The sequence below is a fragment of the Calonectris borealis genome, chromosome 2, assembly GCF_964195595.1.
Source record: "Calonectris borealis chromosome 2, bCalBor7.hap1.2, whole genome shotgun sequence".
NCBI lineage: Eukaryota > Metazoa > Chordata > Aves > Procellariiformes > Procellariidae > Calonectris > Calonectris borealis.
This window is the reverse complement of record NC_134313.1, coordinates 43,097,371-43,112,059: the sequence shown is the minus strand read 5'-3', so window position 1 is coordinate 43,112,059 and position 14,689 is coordinate 43,097,371.

The following is a 14,689-nucleotide window of genomic DNA, read 5'->3' as shown; positions in this document are numbered from 1 at the left end:
TTTTGTTCTTCTTTATTGTACTCTAGAGTTGTGCCATCGTCTTAGTTGATAATTACCTTCTAAGCATATTTCAAGCCAGCTGTCTTCTGACTGGTGAAACAAACCCCTTGAGGGATCCCAAAATGTATCCTCAGCTGAGGGACACATCATCCCAAGAAAAGTCCATCCATCTTTTGTCTTTCTCCTCCCTTGACTTTGTCTGCTCACCTTTTCTCCTCTCCTCCCATGCAGTAGTTGCCTCCTATCTGGGTGCCTTATAGGGAACATAATATTTATTCTAGCAAGCACGATGGGGGCGGGAATTGAGGAGGATTGAAGGCTGTGCCTTGGGCTGGACCATGCCGGGTGTGCAAGGCAGTCGCTAGCTGCCTGCAAGCTCAAACCTTTTTCACACCCAGCAAAATGGTGAGCCACATCAAGCTTAGGCACAAGGAAAATATCACTGCATTTTCCTTCCAGAGGGAGTCAAAGCAAGCCAGGAACCAAACTACGAGGAGCTGGCATGGGGTGAAGGAGGAAGAGATTTTTCCCTTGAATATTCTGAGGAAGGCTGATGGTGGCTGCAGAGGGAGTTCAGGGCTGGTGTAGCAGCCAGCGAGAGGCTAAGCTGGGATGTAGGAATTGGCAGAGTTAGGCTGGATGGGCTCAAAGTTGACTTTGCTGGAGCTTGAGATGCAAAGGATTTCTGTAAGGGAGCTGGATGGATCACGGCAGGCAGGGTCTGGAGCAGAGCAGGGTGTGGGGTATAGGTGTATTTGATGAGAGGGGAGCAAAATCCCTCAGGCAGAGCAAACTCTCCAGAAAGAAGGGGGCTCAGAGGACAAAGCTTTGAGAATTGCTGCTTTAAGTATGTTTTGCCTGCTTATCCTCTCCTAAAAGGGAGCAGGGTGTGTGGTGAATTCCTACATTTTATTGTATTTTTTGGATTAATGTGCAAATACAAATGATACATTACTGCTGTATGTATGTTAAAAGGCAAAATGAAGAAAAAACAGATGGAAAGGCAAGATGTTTTTTGTTGGTCCTTCAGTCCTCAGGAGAATTTATTTGACAAGCTTGAGATATGGGCCCAGAAAACTACCTTGGTGTTTATATTGGAGAGAGAAAAGACTGAGGTTTGTGGGCAGAGCATTATGCTGAGCAGTACACAAATACATTAAAAAGGACTGACTCCAGCCTCGGGACCCTTTATTTCCAGTGCATATTTCACTGTCTTCCACTGCTAAGTGACTAGAAACAATTTGGGGCCCTTTATTTTTGGATGCCTGCTTGACAATTTGTAGGCAGATCTTGTGTTTGTTTTTCTCAGAAGAGAGGCATGTCACTCTGAAATAAAACCTAATTTTCTCATTCCTGTGAGAGTGTAAGACAGAGACAGAATCTTCAGCAGGTTCAACAAGGGACAGGGTAACATAAACAGATAGCGAGGGACTAGACAAGGGTGCATCCTCTAACATCCATACCACCATGACCGTGGGTACTGGGTGAGTACAAGGGGAATGAGCCATGGAAAGAAGCCAGGCTTGGTGCCCTCCCTGAATTTCCCTTTCACTGCTGCTGGCAGGGACTGGCTACAGCTAAGACTGGGCTGACCCTGTAGGGATTTCTTATGATTTTAAACTGTTAAGCTGTACTGAGTGAAAGACTTGAAAACTGAAGAGCATTCATCTTGGTCAGTGCAAAGCTGAGGTTGAAGGCTGAGGGTGCATAAGTGACTTGTCCATCTACCTCTGTAAGTCAACTAGAACAAAGCTAACATGTGTCCTCTTTTGTCCCCTTGCCTCCCCTCCTCGTGGTTTAGGAGGAGGAGAGTGCTGTCTCTGGAATCAGAAGCTAGAGTTTTGAGTGGTCAATATCTCTTTGATTTTTGTCTCTCTCCTTTGATAACGCTCCTTGAGAGTAAACCACCACCTGAATCCAAACCATCTTTTTTATGTCTCATAAATATTATTAGGTAGCTTTACAGAACAGTTTTAAATTCAGGCAAGCCTGTTTCTCTAGTGAAAATAGAGGGTAGAAAAAAAGCAACATTTTCAATCCTGTATTTTTTAAAAATTTTTGTTATTTACAAAACTCCTCATCAAAACTGTTACACATGGGAAAACTGACAAGGTTCAGATCCACGTGCAAGTAAAAGAGTTGGCAAATAACATGTTAGTATGCTTTACAATGGGAAAAAAATCAGCTGATGATTCCAGTTCCTTACATTTTACACTGTGGAGGAGCTCCTCCACTCAGATATCTACATCTTTTGCCTCTTATTCAGCTGGATGAAGTCTTTGCTAATGTTTTTACCAGTTTGTCTATTTTCTTGCCCCTTTGTTTATCTTCTCTTCTTCTTGGCCACTTTTCATAAACACCCGTCCAGCAATGTGCAATCTCAGCCAAACTATCAATGCCAGTCAGTGTTCAAATACGTGAGAGTCAAGGAGGGGAAACGGGATCTGGTCCCAATCCAGGCAGACAGAAGCACATTTCTAATACATTGATGTTGTGTGGCGATGCATGATTGTGCATGAAGTTGTAAGTGGAACAGAAAGGGGCTTTGCAGTAAGATCAAATGGTGGAAGATGATTATGCCAGCATTTCCTGGAATAAACATCCTTGGAAACCTTCTTAAATACATCTCCTTCTTTTAATACATTAGCTCACATTTTGCCAATATTACATATTTATTTTTCTAATTCAAGATTGACACCACAGCATAGATAAAAGTCATTCACTAATTACTTTTGTCAAAACTATATCAATACTTACCATACTCCTACAATTATTAGTCCTTCAGTGATTCATTTTGGTACTAGCCAAAGCCAGTATTGACAAATGCACTTCTTAAATTGATTAAAATACTGATCCAGTCAACAGGTCTCACTTTCTGCTACAATCTTTAGAATATATTGAGTTACAGTAATGCCAATGATGTGAAACCAGTTATGACAAGAGGTAATTAATGTTTGTAACCCTGCTAGAAAAAGATTGCAGTGCAATGTAAAGATGCGTAGGGATACCCAGTTGGACTGGGAGAGACTGAGAGCATGGGGTGCCCCTGAAGAATAATTTCTGTAGAAAATCCAGGGTGTGCCAACCCTATCAGAGCACCACACTAATGTAAGTGCAAGTATTTTAGGATCTAGTCTGGCATTATATTGAGTCATTTCAACATAGCAAGATGCCTTACAGCTGTCCCAGGTGAAAATGTGCTATGAAGCCATAGCCACAGAGATGAGAACAATACCTCCCAAAAGTCTGTCAGCTGTGTTTTGCTGCTGGAAAACTTTACTGACTTTTTTTTAAATATATGAAAAGAGAAGAGCAAAGCAAAGCCATTTGACTCTTAACATTATGCAAGAACAATGTGAGAACATATCAGCAATAACATTGCATATAAAAAAAAAAAATCAGCATTTTAAGCAGATGTTGCTACTGTAGATATGAAACCACTAAGTAAAATTTCAATAAATTCTAACATTATGAAGGCTCTTAAGCAAGACAAGCATGACACAGCCTTTTCATAGGAATGAGAATGCCTATCAAACGAGACTTGAAGTACTAAATAGATATAGAGATAGAGACTGACTTTAACTCAGGCATATTATCCCAAATGGGATTTTTTTCTTGTTGAATCTATGCTCAAGAGACAGTTTCTCTGTGACTGCTGTATTTCTAAATTCCCTTGGACAATTGCTATACACAAGTAATGTCTCGGTTTTCCATTTGCACAGGATAATTCCTCTGGCTATCACCAATCTCACTGACACCAACATTTGCTATTTGTTAGTTTGTCAGTCAGTCTGTTTCTAAAAGATGGACTTGATTACAGCTCCAGCTGGGAGCTTTATTGAAGCAAATTCTTCCAGAGACAGTTGTGGTGAAACAAGATATTAGGAACTGCTCTGTGAATGCTGAGATTTTTTTTTTTCCTTTTCTTTATTTTTGAAGAGTTTGAGCACAGTATTAACAGTTGTCATAGAGCAAGGAAAATAGTTTTGTCTCTGAAACTTGAGAGACTTAAAACTCTTTTCAAAAAGTATGTATGTCAAGCACAAAGAGACCAACACATGTGTCGTGCTGGTGTGTCACGGGTCCTGAGATTAACAGGACAATCCCAAAATGTGATGTGATCCCTTGTAACATTCAAGACACAAGGAAAAAAAACCCTGTAATATCGCAGCAGTTCATGTTGTTGGCATGAAGTGTTGTCACCAGGTGTTCACAGAAAGCCATGAGACAGCTTGCCAAGCTGCAAATAGAAGTGTATTAAACTCGTTGTGTGGAGTTTCAATGCCCTATATGTTTTTAAATATTACTGGAGGCAATTTTTGTTTTAAGTTTTGGGTTAACACACAACTGAAACTCAGTGATGCTCAGCCAAAACCCACAAGTCTTGCCTAGTTTTGAATCAAAATTCTACAAAACCACAGTGTTTATCATGGTTTCTACATGAAGTCATAATTAACCCCAGGTTTGCTTAAAACTTTGTCCAAGTTCACTAAAAATTCTGTAAACTGTGGGGAACCTGGCTGAAGTATTGGGTAAGTATGAAAACATGAGCTGATATTTGAGTTTGGTCTGATTCTAGGTTTTGCTGAAAAAGTTTCAAATGACTGTAGCTGCAATCTGATTACTTTATCCCAGAGGGTAGATGTTAATAGAGATGAATTTAACTTCTGAACTACAGAAATCCTTTAAGGGTTCAGTGTTATCCAGGACTCCAGATTTATGACAAACATATTACAATACCCTCTCTCTAAAGAATTTCTATTTAAAAAATACTCTTTTTACTCAACTTACTGACTTTCCTAATTAGAAAATCAAAAGTTTTGGGGCTGTGGTGGGGTTTTTGGTTTTTTTGGGATGGGGTGGGAGTGGTATTGCAAGCAATGCATGTTCTTAAGTAGTTTCAAGTAGATATAGTTATTTCTGTTCTCTGATTTGCTATCCAAAGCATTCTCCAGGGTATTAGTAGGAAATGTTCACTCGTGCATATTTTGAGCCATTCAAAAGGAAAAAAGAGAGACAGGGAGACAATGAGGCAGAAAGACAGAGAGACGGAGTGACAGAGAGAGAGAAAAAAGTCTGCTAGGCCTCAGGAGGGCCCTTTGTTTGAAAATAATGAATAAATTTCTATGGCTGAAAACACTATTGGAAAATGTGTTACTTTGACAAAGGATCATTCTAGAGTGAAATCCTGACCTCACTGGGATCTCTGAAAGTTTAGTTTATCTATACTGTACATAAGCTCCATTGGAAGCAGGGTTTCATCATGGATCTCAATGCAGGGGATGTTTATTATCAGATGATTTTTATCATCTACAACAGACTTTGATCTAACTACAGTTCCTGGACTTTGCTGGGAAGTGCCATGTTGGTAAATGCTCAGCACTGAAGAAGACCATATGAAAGGTCAGGACATTTCAAACATATTATCACATCCTAAACTCACACATATGAACGTGTATCTTAATAAATGTAGAGACCAGAGTTAAAACTAGATAGTAACTTCAAGGAATTAAATTCTATTTTTCCAGAAAATTCTGCTTGAGGAAAAAAAAAAAAACAAACCGAAAACCCAGCACTTTCCCAATTGTAATGGATTGTTCCTCTTACAAAAAGTTATGAAAATGGTATAAGAGCTAAGAGCAGCGTCAAGCCTGAATCAACAGCATTGTTTGCATTACATTTTTCTAGATATTTATTGTCACTTAAGTACAACAAATACTAGAGATAAAGTATTTGATATCAGTATGAATTTGAAACGGATAATTTTAGCACCAAGTGTACTATATAGTCACAACCCTATCACTTAAAAACAATTTTAGTATTAAGTACAGATGGAGCATATATATACATGGTTTTATTAATAACCACATAAATCTATGCCTTAATTAATTAGAAGTCAACTGCTATGTAAAGATTTTGCACTAGCTTAACCCTAGTTTAGTAAAACAGGTTCTCTAAATAGGGACTAAGCAACTGCCAGGAGTTTCGCTATTTGCATCATTAATTCTGACCCTTTATTTGCAAGGCTCTCTCTCCCAAAAATAATTTGTCTCAGTTATCATATCACACCAGAACTTCACACCCAATGCCAGGTTTCCAATGATTTCTCCCCATATGGCGACTTCCTCAGCTACATTATGTACAGTTACTGCGCAGCAGTCTCAGGGAAGTGCGTCTCTTGCATAACCAGCTTCTCTAATAAGCTGATCACCAATATATTTCTGGAAGCAGAACAATGATTCTTTGTTAGTGGTGGTGTGAATATGTTTATGCTTAAAGTAGAAAAACTATTTTGCAATTAGGAATTCCTGGATTCTCAAGATTTCATTCTAACAACTAGCACTTTTCAAGTTTTCTGTTTCAATTAGTGGAGGGAAGGGCACTGCACCTGTAAGTTCAGAGACTTCAAACAATTGTGCATTCACAGATTTCTCTCTGTAGATACTGATTTCTTGATATGTGCCCATTCTGTCTAATGTGTGTTAGATATTGAACTCTAGATTCATAAGAAGTCCTGCTATCTGCAACTCCCATGTTTATTTGTTTGCAGAACTGAGGGGTTTGGTAGTTTGAAAGCAGGAGGAACAGTGAGAAAGCCTTCCTTTTTCCTACTGTCAGTCTCTCTGTGCTCACAGCCTATGGATTGGAAATCTCCACTTTAGGTATTAGACGCAGAACACATTTGGCACTGCTCAGCAGCACCATCCCTGAGGGACTGTCTAAAAAAACTGGTCCAGGGAAATTAAATTCCTCTTTTCTCTGTGACTACAGAAGGCAGTACACAGAGCTTACACTTCAGATGATGATGGATTTACACTAGAGGAGCAGGAAAGCAATAATACTCAGCATCGAGACATGTCAAAAATCCTTCACAGGAGGAAGTAACCTAAAGCACTCATGTAAAATACGTTCGCAGTTCACAGTATCACAGGGAAAGAAGATGATCAGATTGCACAAGAGGTAGTATCCACTGCAGCCAAAATTGTCTAGCCTTTAGGGTTATCACACTGAGGAAGCCAACTCTTAACCATTTGTGTTACTGGATATTCAAACTGTGTTGATGGGTGCATTATAGAAGCTTTTTTAACTAGACTTTATCACACATCTCCACATTTTCATAAAGAATACAAACGTCCCTTTCTTCATGGTGCACGCACTTTCATAGAATCATAGCATGGTTTTGGTTGGAAGGGACCTTAAAGGTGATGTAGTTCCAACCCCCTCTGCCATGGGCAGGGATACCTTCCATGAGATCAGGTTGCTCAAAGCCTCATCCAACCTGGCCTTGCACACTTCCAGGGATGGGGCATCCACAACCTTTCTGGGCAACCTGTTCCAGTGTCTCACCACCCTCACAGTAAAGAATTTCTTCCTAATATCTAATCTAAATCTACCCTCTTCCAATTTAAAACTGTTACCCCTTGTCCTATCACTAGACTCCCTGATAGAGTCCCTCCCCATCTTTTCTGTAGGCCCCCTTTAAGCACTGGAAAGCTGCAATAAGGTCTCCCTGGAGCTTTCTCTTCTCTAGGCTAAACAACCCCAACTCTCTCAGCCTTTCCTCATAGGCAAGGTGTTCCAGCCCCCGATCATCTTCATAGCCCTCCTTTGGACCCCCTTGAGCAGGTCCATGTCTTTCTCATGCTGGGGGCCCCAGAGCTGGACACAGTACTCCAGGTGGGGTCTCACCAGAGCAGAGTAGAAGGGGAGAATCACCTTCCTTGACCTGCTGGCCACGCTTCTTTTGATGCAGCCCAGGATGCGATTGGCTTTCTGGGCTGCGAGCGCACATTGACAGCTCATATTCAGTATTTTATCCACCAATACCCCCAAGTCCTTCTCTGTAGGGCTGCTCTCAATCCACTCATCACCCAGCCTGTATCCATGTTTGGGATTGCCCCAACCCAGGTGTGGGACTTTGCGCTTGGCTTTGTTGAATTTCATGAGGTTTGCATGGGCCCACCTCTCTAGCCTGTCCAGGTCCCTATGGATGGCATCCCTTCCCTCTAGAGTATCAACCACACCACTCAGCTTGGTGCCATCTGCAAACTTGCTGAGGGTGCACTCAATTCCACTGTCCATGTCCCCGACAAAGATGTTAAATAATACTGGTCCCAATACAGATCCCTGAGGGACACCACTCATCACTTGTCTCCACCCAGACATGGAGCCATTGACCACAACCCTTTGAATGCGACCATCCAGCCAATTCCTTATCCAAGTGGTCCAAAATGGAGGACACAGGCAGCGATCCTGCTACCTCTCACATGCTAAGTGAGGTCTCTATCATTTGACCTAATTCCCCCTACTTTCAATGGACACCAGTTATATAGGCTGTAGCATAGTGTCTTTTCAAACCAAATAAGTCAAGCATGATAGTGAAACAAGTAATAATAATAATAAAAACGTTAATTAAAAGTTAAAGGGTGGTTGACAGAGGGAAGGAACCAAGCAGGTAAAATAATGGGAGCTCCTTGGATCAGTGTCCTGGCTGGGGATGGGTTTAGCTTTGAACATCTTACAGAACAGATCTGGGGTCTGGACAAACAGATTGAAAAGCCAAATAAGAGTTTCTACCCCATCAGATGACAGTAGCTGGAGTTAAGACTCATGGACATCTTTTTGCATGTGGGAATAAAATTTGGCACCATACTTTCAATTGTGTTCACTCTCCTCACATGGATCATAGCTGTTATAAATCATTAATATGACACTTTTTAAAAATATCACAAAAAGAAAGATGTTGTCTTCACAGTTTTCTTCCTTGCTCAAATGCTTTTGCTGTGTTTGAACACTTATATGAAGAGAAAGTACCTTTTTCTTGAGCAGCATCTTTAAATTACTAGTTATGGACATTATCTATCTTGTCTATGGGGAAATGCCCTCTGTAATTGAAATGGTAAGCAAGAGTAACCATGAAAAGGGAGAAGAGGTGCCTGCCTCACACAGAGTTTTCTCACCTGTAACTACTCCTTGGTTCCAGCTGTGCTTTTCCTCCAAGTCCTTACAGGTGCCTTATGTAAAACCTTCTAAAGGATTTGCTTCTAAAATGTTTTATCAAAGTAGTAATTCATAGACTCAAAGAATCACACAATAATTCAGGCTGGGAAGGACTCAGAGAGTCTCTAATCCATCCTCCTGTTCCATCCAGGGTCAGCTGTAAGGGCAGGCAGATTCTCAGGGATTTGTTCAGCTGGGTCTCCAAGGATGGGGATGGCACAACCTTGCTGGGAACCTGTTCCAATGCAGGTTTCTCCTCACAGTGAAACAGTTTTTCTCTACACCCATTGCAAACTGCTCTTGTTTCAATGCATGCCCACCAAACTCAGCAAAAGCACTTAACAACACAAAACTGAAAAGAACTGAGATCTTAAATCTTGGCAACCTTGTAATAGCCATTTAGCCCTGAAGGATCCTTTTCCACACGTACCACGCCTCCTCTCCCATGTCGTCCGAAATATCTCCAAGACTGTCCATCAAACCGGCGTGAAAGATGAAAGTCATGGAAGTACCCTATATCACATAAACAGGAGGTATCTATTATCTTAGTGTCTTAGTTTCATGACCATGCAAGGTTTTAAAATGTATTCTGCAGCTCATGTCTTTTCTGAGTAGCAGTGTCATATTCTTCATGTAAGTCATATACTTCCTCAATATATTGTTATCCTAAATCTCTCATTAGTCTAGACATTTATGTCGTTGCATTTTTTCCTTTTGATCTGCCCATTGAGTAGATGCAAATTAACAAGTAAATTTGCCAAGTAGCCAATACTAGGGAAATTTTGCTACAGGATGATCTGACCATTTAAAATTGATTCCCTGTAAACAGCTTAAAGCAATATCGCAAGTTAGATGTGCTCTAATGTATTCCCTTGGTTCAAACATAACAGCACGAATAAGTGTGAGCAGCCACATGCAACTATATGGTCACATATATGAGGGATAAAACCTGAAGTGACAGTAAGAGAGATTTGACATTCACTGAAGAGAGACCATCTGGCGCTTGGAAGCAGTAAACAAGATTCCTTAACAAACCCACCAAAGTAGTAGCAACCAAACTGAGGAATGAGGGAGGTAGACTGCTAAAGCTATACTGCCAAAGCCACACAAATAAAAGCAGTCATGTGCAGCTGGAGCACTCCCCAACTATCGCATCCTGGCTCTCGAATGGAAATGGCTGCCAAGTGTTTGCTGAATGATGCCATAGCCTTGCTTACAGCCTCCATTTATTTCGTGCTCCTAAGGCTGCAGGTTTATAGATCCCCAGCCGTACAATTTAATGCTTTGTGCCCACGCACTTTATTTTATATTAAGATGCTCCCAAGTACCCTGTTTCCAGGTTTTCAGCTGCTTTAGACTAATATCCTCCCTCCCTATTCCAGTCACTAGGCAGTCTTAAAGTTTCTGTGCCTGGCCTCAGGGAGATCCTGAGGGTAATTCATGGAAAAAGAGAGCTGGAGGAATGACACCTGTACCACTTCCCTCCCTATTTATGTTTGGTTTCCCGGTTCATGATAAGTACGAACTGTGAGAAATGAGAATATTCCCCTCCATACAGAAAGGTAACAGTACCCCCTCATTACAGATAGAGATGATTTAAAGCCAGTGCAAGGTTCAGTTAACCCTTCAGAAAGAAATGTAGAACTCAGCAGGGAGTGGTAATAGAAATAATGGTGGACAATGAAGGGAAAGAGAACTCTTTTCCCAACCTGCGAGGTTCATTTCATACCAGGAATTACCGAAATTCTGAAGAACATTTCACACATAGCTTAGTTTTTCGGAGTTTCAACTCCATTTCCAGATTGAAGTTGGAATAAATTCTGGGCGAAGTCGTGCAAGACTGCACAAAACGGATAGCTGAGTATGTGAAGTTGCGCAGAACAACTTCTCTAGTTTTCAAGGTGCAGTTTCCAAGGAGGATGGCTAAGGTCTACCTATTTTATATATTTTTACACATTCTAAATGCCTGTTTGAATACTCAATGGAAAATGTGGATGGGATTCAGTTATCTGAAGTGATGTTTACTGCCAGCTGATATGCTCCAAGGTGTGCAGTCTCATCTCTAGCTGCCACTCCAGAAAGACACAGGTATATCCCAGAAGTCCTGAGTGATATCTGCCACTCCCACATGGATATCTTTATCTGGCTATATCCAGAGAGTTAAAAACCCATACTTTCCACAAAACATGCCCCACAGCCAATGGAGGTTCATGTGATTATATGCATGCAGGGGGATGATCTAGGCCATCAGACTTCACTTGAGGAAAATTCCGGTTAAATGAATGTGAATTTTGTTTGATGTCAAGGTCAGACCTTCAGTATATGGAGAACATGCACCCACTTCTGCCACTTCAACCTTCAGCATTCGGTGGTTGTTTAGAGACGGCTTCTGTGAACTGCTGCATGCTTGCAAATCCCAGGCTTCTAATGGAAGCTGTGACTCTTCAGCACCTTTCCATGTCAAAAACTAACTCCATTCGTTTTTACTCTACCAAGAAAATATTTTTTTTTCCATAATTAATCACTAAATGATGACTAAATTACATACACAAGTGAAGGGGACCCCTGGATAGCCATTAATAGTGGATAAGTGCCAGCTGTCAGAGGTGTTTTAATATCCATAGGTGATTATTACTTTTAAAATTTAAATATTGTAAAAATACCCAGTAGGACATACAAAGCCTGATCTGCAGATGGTGAAACTCAGTCTAGTTTCATTGTCGACTCTAGCCCTTAATTCTACTTTATTTTATGTGGGCAGCCACATAATTAAATTGTGATTAATATAATTTATTTAGGATTAAGAGGCATGTGTGTACTGAATATGAAATATATAAGCTTCTAATGACCAGCTGCTACTTAACTTTATTGTCTTTCTTAGCATGAACTCAGATGAATGATATCTCAAGCTGAAAGTATTTAATACTGAAATTGTCACAGAGAAACACCAAAATGAACACTAGTTCTTTAACCCAATTAAAAAGCATCCCAGTTGCTATCAAATGTATTTTACAAACCAGGATTATTTATACACATTATGATGGAAGGTAATGTAAAAGATGGACTGAGAAGCATGATTTGAATAACTAATATGATGAAATATTGAATTATCATTGTAGTCCTTCTCTCTGTAGACCAATTATCTGAGAATGTGTGTGCACTGAGCTGGAACTCCATTCTGCTAGAGCTGCCAACAACCTGGCCTGAATGCGAAACAACTGAAGTAGTCCACCCTATAGATCTAATCTCATATATGGGTACTCGTACAGCCTTTCTCTTACCAGTAGAGGAGATGCTCAACAGTGTGTGTCAGAGGTGGCATCACAGCTCTGCCCTTTTCTTGACCAGTGTTGAATCATCACCAGTTCAGAAAAATATGTACTGTGGCTGTTTGCTTGACGTAGTACATCTTTGGTACTGGTAGTTCGTTGGTACTAGTTTAGGGTTTTTACAGGAAAAGGAGGAAGTGTGTACCCCTAAACTTCTACTTCTGTGGAAAAAAATGTTTGGAACTCAAGTGAATAGCCTACTTTCTTTTCAATGAGTTTAAATGGAAAAAAAGCTATTTTATATACTTTGAAATGAATCACAGGAATCATGGCTCTTGTTATCTGAAAATGTAATACAGATCCAGGTCCATTTTACCTATTCTGCAGCTTATATTTGGTGGAATCTGCTGTGCATACTGCCAGTTCATAGCAGTACACACACTTGAAAAAATGCCATTTGTCATCCCAGTTATTGGAACAGAGCCCAATAAATGGATGTCAGGAGACCACCAACTGAGTGTGACGAAAAGCACTGAGGCTAAAGATTTCTGGGCGACTCTGTTATACTTGGCTGCCCTTGTGGAAAAACACCCACGTTGCTGCTAATATCCAGCTATTTCATTTCTACAAACAGCATTTGTCTCTCAAAATATCTATTTATTATTCTACAAGTGAAAGTCACTGTATTTGGGGATTAAATTATCACCTCTGCTTGCATCGTAAATAAGCAGGGACCTGCCTTTCTCACCTCTGAGCAAGTCATGAGGCAGAGCACTGGAATGCACCCCCAGCCTCTAATCAACAGTGTTTGCACATCAAGGATTGCTGCCTTGGGGAACCTGCTGAGAACAACAGCAAAATCGCTTAGACATTTTTCCCTTTACCAAAGACTGCAAATAAACTTGCTATAAAACCTGCTCTTCTCTTTCCCGACGTAAGAAGAGTAATATTAGCGGAAGCTGACAGTTTATTTCAGGAAAACATGCTAAAATTATCGCACTTACACATGTTCCTACCTCCTAAGGTAGCTGTCCATGCTGTTTTGTAACATCTAGTAGTCACCATACCAGGACAGAACAGATGATCCCTGACCCAAAAAATTTTCAGTCAAGTATAGGTCATGACACAATCAACAAATTGAGATCAACAAATTGAGAAACAATGAAACAATATTGGTCCATGCCACTAGCCCTACCATAGCAGAAGCACTGTTTTACAGGTTTTTTTTCCAAGACTACCTGGCAAAGGAATGTTTTAAGATGGCTTTTAGAGGAAAATTAATTTCCTCTGCACATACTTATAGATTGCCTCTGTTGAGTGTAAGGAGCTGCCTAGCAGACAGCATAGAAATATTTGTTTCAAAACCGAACAAGCAGATGACGAAAGGGCCAGTGCTCAGGGCTGATCAGAAGCAAAAACAGGTAGGAGGACAGTGGGATGACAGAATACTTAGGACATCTGCAAAAGAGGGAGTCAGAGGTGGCAGCAAGGTAAGGGTTGACACAGGAAGAGCTCTGCGCCAGGAGAACGGTCATCTGCTCCAGCTGGATGATGATAGCCATTTGCTTAAGAAAGTGTCATTGAACTGTCTGAGATATAATGATAAATATTTGTGTTGGATAAGAGACAATATCTCAGATGATAGAGGGTGTACATTTTTAATATATATCTAATAATAAATAGATCATATTTATTCTGAAATGCCAGAGAGCTTGCAGATCAGCTGGGAAGTAAACTTATAAGTATGTGCAAGTTTAAATCTGGTTCTAAAAATACTTAATTTTTAATTCCCAGCAAAATTAAATTGCAATATGTGTAACCAATAATAAATGACTACCGCAAAGTGATACCAGGAACCAGCTGGAAGTGGGAGCTGACAGACATTGCACTGAGAGAAAAATGGAGAAGATATACCCCATGATGAGCCTTCAGGGAACAGACAGAGTTAATGCTTGATGCAGAACAGAACTCACAATCAGGGTTAACAGAATTGCAGCTAATGAGAGTTTGGTGCTACGACGATATTCAGCTAAGATCTTAAAGGAGAGGTCTTGGACAGAGAAAGAGATTTGTAGGTAATCTGTATTGAGAGGATAATTGCATTTGTGCTCTGTTGATGAGATTAACCAGAGGTAAGATATAAAGATGAGCGAGAATGGAAGCAAGGACAGACACATCTGGGATCCTCACTGAGAGCTAAGGGAAGACAAGGACATGCTTCTGACGGATGTTCTGAAGAGAGTAAGAGGACCAGGGGACACCAGAGTCACAGGTGGTGAGAGGAAGTGCAATTTCAAGAAAAAGACTAGGGTTACCTCTAACAAAAATGTCTGGCATGTCTAAGGATGGAGTACTTTTCTCTAAAGTTTTGATTAGAAGATGTTGTTAAAGTGTGGCTGCAGATGAATGCAAGCGGAAGA